The following is a 6,000-nucleotide window of genomic DNA, read 5'->3' on the forward strand; positions in this document are numbered from 1 at the left end:
TTCCAACCCTATTGCCATGGGCAGGGACACCTTCCCCAGATCAAGCTGCTTAAAGCCTCATCCAACCTGGCCTTGAACACTTCCAGGGATGGGGCAGCCACAGCTTCTCTGGGCAATCTGTTCCAGTGCCTCACCACCTTCAATGTAAAAAATTTCTTCCTTATATTTAATCTAAATCTCCTCTCTTTCAGTTTAAAGCCATTGCTCCTTGTCCTATCACTACACACCCTTGTCAAAAGTCCCTCTCCAGCTTTCCTGTAGGCCCCCTTTAGGTACTGGAAGGCTGCTCGAAGGTCTCCCAGGGCCTTCTCTTCTCCAGGCTGAACAGCCCCAACTCTCTCAGCCTCTCTTCATAGCAGAGGTGCTCCAGCCCTTGGATCATCTTCGTGGCCTCCTCTGGACCCGCTCCAACAGGTTCATGTCCGCCTGTCATCTCTTTGCTGTGGTCTGCTCTGGTGAGTGCACATCTGGCCACAAGACACAAAGGCAGGTCCCCATCCTTTCGGGCGCTAATTGCGTGTTAGTGAGCCATCACCACCAGGCAGGATGCTCTGGGCTTTGTGTGTAGCAGGTGAGATGGTGGAGGGCTCTCAGGAGGCAATGGCTGCTGGTCTCCAGCGAGGCTGGGTGAGCGTCCGATGGATGGCAGCTCCAAAGCCATTGCAAGAATTGAGAAATGTTTCACAAAACCCTACTTCTCTGAAGAATCAGAAGCAGCTCCAGCCAAATCAGCCCGGTGCCAGGAAACAGCTCGGATGGTGGAGTCTCCTGCCGGCATCACCGCTCTGCCAACAGCTAATCCCCTGCGAGAGCACAGGAACAAAACTGGGCTGCTCGCACAGCTACTCCTCAAGCACGGTCTAATTAATATTAACCCCGTATCGCTGCAAAATTCCCACTATGTTTTTCATAGCTTGTGCGCTGAGCGTACCGCTTTGCCAAGGATCGTACACCGAAACATGGAGCGCAGAAGTATGACGCTTGGCCCATGCCACCAGGTTTGCTTGGAGGTAAACAAAACCCTGGCACCTCTGCAGATGACAGTCTGCTTTGTTTGCCGCTCCTTCGAAAGCACTGCTTCTCCTTGGGAGCAGGCTGGCGAGCGTGCGGAGGCGTGGGGACCCACGCCGGAGCTCATGATGTGTGCGTAGAGCCAAGCTTCCAAGCCCCAGCCTTCATTTTGGTGCCAATCCCAATGCTTTTGTGCCCGGGAGCTGGATGTGTTGCTTGCTTAGTAAAGTGGGTTAATGCTTCGCTGGACTCCATCGTGCCAACGGCTCGGTCAGTTCAAAACAAACAAAATTCCGGTTTGGACTGAGCTGGCCCCAAATGAAATGCCGTGTTTTGTTTTTCCTCCTGGAGTTTTGGGCGCGTTTTCCCTGTGTGAAGTTTTATAGTTGGCTGGAGCTGCGTGTTGGTGATGCGAAAGAGCTCCAGAGGAGGAGTGGATAAACATTTTGATGTCAAAGCATCTAGCGAGGGAAAGTTCCCATTTAGGCTGCCTTCAAATTAGGGGGTTTGGTGGATGCTTCATCTCTGTCCAGGATTTTTTCACATTTCCATCTCGTAATGCATGGACCAATACAGCCAGGTTTATAGGAGCTTTTGGAAATGAATCTGTTCCAAAAATGAGAGTCAGAGGGCAGCTGAAGGCAGGTCTCTGCTGCCTCGGGCAGTGAATTTGGCTCACGTTTCCAATGTTGAGGCTCACTCAGTTCTCAGAGGAAGAATTTGAAAACGAGGAGAAAAAAAGAAAACAGAGGAATTGCTGTGGGTGATTCAGAGCAGAACACTGCTGTTCCGTCGCTTCCGTCGCTCCTCTCTCACGGTGGCACGCTGCATCCTCGCCCCTGGCCATGGCTCCTCCATTTGCTCTTCTCATCACTAGTAAAGATGCCACAACAGTTTTTCCAAGAGCAGGAAGGCATGAAGTTGTCCTTTGTGCTGTCTGCAGTTGCATTTTGATTCCTCAGAGGTCCCTGTTTTCCGGCGGTTGGTGAAGTGTCACGTGTGCGTTCGTGGGGTGCTTTAGGAGGAAAATATGGTGTCTGTGGGTACCTTTTGCTGTAGGTATTCAGAAAATGCTTTTTAAGTATCACTGCCTTTAGTTATGTTGAAGGCTACAGGAATTTGAAACGATGACCAGAGCAATTTAGCCAGTGCCACTTTCCTCCACAACTGGTGAACCTGTGGGGCTATCTTAGGGAGACACAGGATGGAAGTGTTGGAGGTGATGATCTTTGACAACAGGCAGAAGAGGACAACCACAGAAATGTCTACACTAAAGAAAAACCTATAACATGAGGCATCCAATGGGCAAAGGTAGCTTTAAAGTGTCCCAGTGCTGGACAAGCTTTGGTCATCGTTTGTGTAGTCCAGAAGACACATAGGAAATCAGGTTTCATGAGCTCCTGTGCTTAAAGAAGTGGTTGGTGTTGATCATGGCTCCAATTGTCTGTCTTTGGTGTTGCTTGGGTACCTGTTGCTGTAGTGGGTGTTACTCTTAGGTGATGTGTAGATGGTCAGCTTGCTCCTAGGAGTAGTTCACGAGCATGAAGTGTGTCTCAGACGCCACAGCCTGTTTGCCCCTGTGCATTTGTAGCTGCAGTAAGAGAATTCCCACTAGCATTGTTCTGTCAAATGCTTTTTATTCAAGTCTCCTAAGTTTTCTAACCACTTTGCCCCTTGATTCTCAAGTCAGTAGCTTTTATTATGAAATCCGTGGTGTATTGATAACTATTGGGGAAATTCCCTGAGGCTGCTGAGCAGGAATCTGTCTTGATGACAGAGATGCTTCCAGTTTTTAAGCAAAACAGCCTGTAAACTGTGCCATCAACTAACAAGTACGGGATCCCTGCTGTGTAATGTGTGGGATCCTGTAGTATTTTTATTTCCAGGGTGATACCCTCATGGTAGCATGTGGAGCTACAGCTGGGCCGCCAAGGAGCATCCTGCTTTGGGAAGATGAACGGAGAATATGTTCCTCAGGATTGCCATGCCTAATTAGCCTCAAGTTCTGGTATTAGGAGATGTTAATGAGCTGGAGCATATAAACTAACCACAGGAAAAAAACCCTTTTAATGGCTACGCCAGCGGTAGGTAGAGTCGTGCTGCTGCGGAGGGGCTGACTCACAGCTCGGGACCGGTGGCACGGGGCAGGGGGTCGTGGTGGCCACACCAGCTGCAGGGACCTTGTAGCACACGTGGGCACAGCCCGTCTCGTCTCAGCAGTAAACCAGAGACGAGTCTCTGTAAGCTTGGTGATTGCAAGGCAGTGTAGTCATTTTCTATAAAACGGTCTAATTAGCACAAGGACAGTCTCATTTTGGCTTTTTTTCTGTTCGTTTTGAGCATGCAGCCCTGGTGATGACCAGTGTACCCAGTATTGCCAGCTCACAGCGTCCAGCGTCAGCTGGCACTGCCTGCTCATGTTTGATGTTGTACTCCATTTACCTTCAGTTTTTCCCTTTTTTTCCATAGCAAAGATAAAGGTTTAAAAACAGAAGTGGGAGATTTAATTAATTTGATACAATTCTGCATCCAAATTCAGCGAGGTCAGAGAAGTTCATTCTTTCTACTTCGTTTCAGCTCGTTTGGCATCTCTCTTTAGAAGCCGGTGAGGAAGTCCTACTTCCATTCTCTCTCCTTTCCATTTTTATTCTTCATGATGGACAAAAATGTCTTCTCTTTTTTTTTTTTTTTTCCCTCCTGCATTGCTTTGAAACTGTGTAAAACAGACATGGGGGAAAAAAAAAAATAAAGCAGCTTGCCAGGCTCTTACGTGAATTGATTGCATTGAAGAGCAGAGTTGGAAAGGAGCCAGCGCAGACCCCCTGATCAGGCAAAGAAGGGAAGGGATAACGGGGCCACAGCGAGGACATGAGGCTGGAGAAAAGCTCTGAGAGGGAGAAATAATTGAGGTGTGGAGGCAAAGGAGAAATGTGTGATAAAAGGATGTTGGTTAGCTACCAGCGTGGGGCGAGTCCTGAAGAAAAGATGCGCGTCAGGCGGGGAATCAACAGAGAGGGGTGTTACTAAAGCCTCCACTGTGCACACCGAGAGACCCTGCCCAGGATGCTGTCTCTGCTAGTAGCCACCACATTGATAAATTTGGGCTGAATTTCAAATAAAGCTCATATTCAACTGAAGAGTGAAGTTTCTCAAACTTCACGGCCCAAAGGAGTCAGTCGGTGATGTCCCTTCCAGCTGCAGACCCCTGGGTTCCTGACGGGCCTTGGGGGAGTGGGACCTTCGTAATATTTTACCGGTAAACGCGGTGTCTTTATGCTGGACCTCTGGATTATCCTGTTGGACTTGGTGGAGCACATCTGTGTGTGCTGCAGCAGCTAGCCTGTAGTCGTGCAGCATGCAGCCAGGGATAAACTGCCCGTCTCATCGTCTGCCAGTGAGGGTGGCAGCTCCCGATGGTCGGTTGCTTCAGCACATGGCCACTCCAGATAGGCTTTAGATCAAAGTTGCTGCCAAAGCAGCAGAGATGCATGTGTTTTTCCAGGATGGAGAAGGAGCATCTGGGTACTCAGTTCTGACAGCAAGAAAATCGCAGCAAGAGCGCTCTGCTTGGCTGTCGTAAGGGCAACGCAACGAGCTTCTCATCTGAGGATTCCCTCCAGGCCTGACTTTGCACTCCAGTGCTGCTGGAGACAGCACAGAGGAGGCCACGTGCAAATGGTATCCTGCTAGAAATATCTCTCCTGGAGACTGAGGTGGTGGTGGGACTCATCGGTGTGCCACAGCTGCCCGCAGGAGGGGAAGGTGGTGGGACGCGTGGGGCATTTATGGTCCCACTGCGCGTTTTGCAGCAGCTGCCATTCGAAGGAACACGTCCCCGAGCTGGCAGCCAGCGTGGAAGAAAGTAAATAAAGAAAAGCCATCCCCATTTCGAGTTGTGGTATTTTGACTCAGTTAAAATATTTATCTAAGAAATCTAATGGGGAAATGTTAAAATGTAAATTTATGAATGTTCTGAAGAATAGGAAGAGAAGACAAAAGGCCTGGGAGAAAATGCCACAGTATTTTCATTCTTTTAATGATATCTGGCTGGTTTTTAAGTGCTTGGGGATGAAGGACTTATTGTATTGGTCTGACTACAAAGTACCATAGAGCCCAAGTGTAACTGTTACAGACAGTGCTCATTTTCTGACATCCCATATTCTCAAATCTCTGGAAGCGCAATACCAGCTAGTCCCCATCCTATTTATTGCATCCAGCTTTTTAAGTAATGGGCCAAATAATGATTGCAGATGCTATAATCAACATTTTTTGTTCATGATTTAGAGCCTTATTTGCAAAATAATTAGTTCTGCAGAGCTCCGTGGTACAATAGAAGAGGAATGCTCTCCTCACTTCTTATAGCCACAAGTTAATTGAAACTACGGGGCCTGGAGGGTGCCAGGCAGTCCAAGGGCAAGCCCAGGAGCCTCGGCCCTGGGATTATTGGAGCCTTACAGGCATGGAAGGAGCTTAAATGTCAGCTGTGGACCCACACCGCAGTACACACGGAGCTTAGAAGAATCTTCTTGGGTCCTGATGGCAAACCTAAGTGAGTTGTGGCTGCTGCCCATTAAAGTTGGGCTGTGCCCTTCAATCATATTCCTTGCAGTTTTCTATAGGTTCCTTGCAGTTTTTCTGTAAGTTCACAGAAGAGTTGTTCCGTGGATCCGTGCAGTAATAACTGAGCTTTCGGGGATGCGCACCACAGGGCAACCATCCTGGTTTCTTACAGCAGCAAATGCAGAGACAGTGCCTGACAAACCCATACACCTGACTCATCCTTACTGAGGTGCAGATGTGTCCTGAGAGCTTTTAAAAACCACTTGAAAGAACCTGCTCTTGCTATACAAAAAAAAAGATGTGCTCCGTGCCTTCCCTGCATGGCCAGGACGGTGATTGGGTGCAAAGTGGATGGGTTTTGTTGCTGCCACGGCTCCTGGCCCCGCCGAGCAGGACTGGTGAGATCCCTCACTCTGTTTTCCTTTTGTC

Source organism: Tauraco erythrolophus, chromosome 9 (assembly GCF_009769465.1).
Source record: "Tauraco erythrolophus isolate bTauEry1 chromosome 9, bTauEry1.pri, whole genome shotgun sequence".
NCBI lineage: Eukaryota > Metazoa > Chordata > Aves > Musophagiformes > Musophagidae > Tauraco > Tauraco erythrolophus.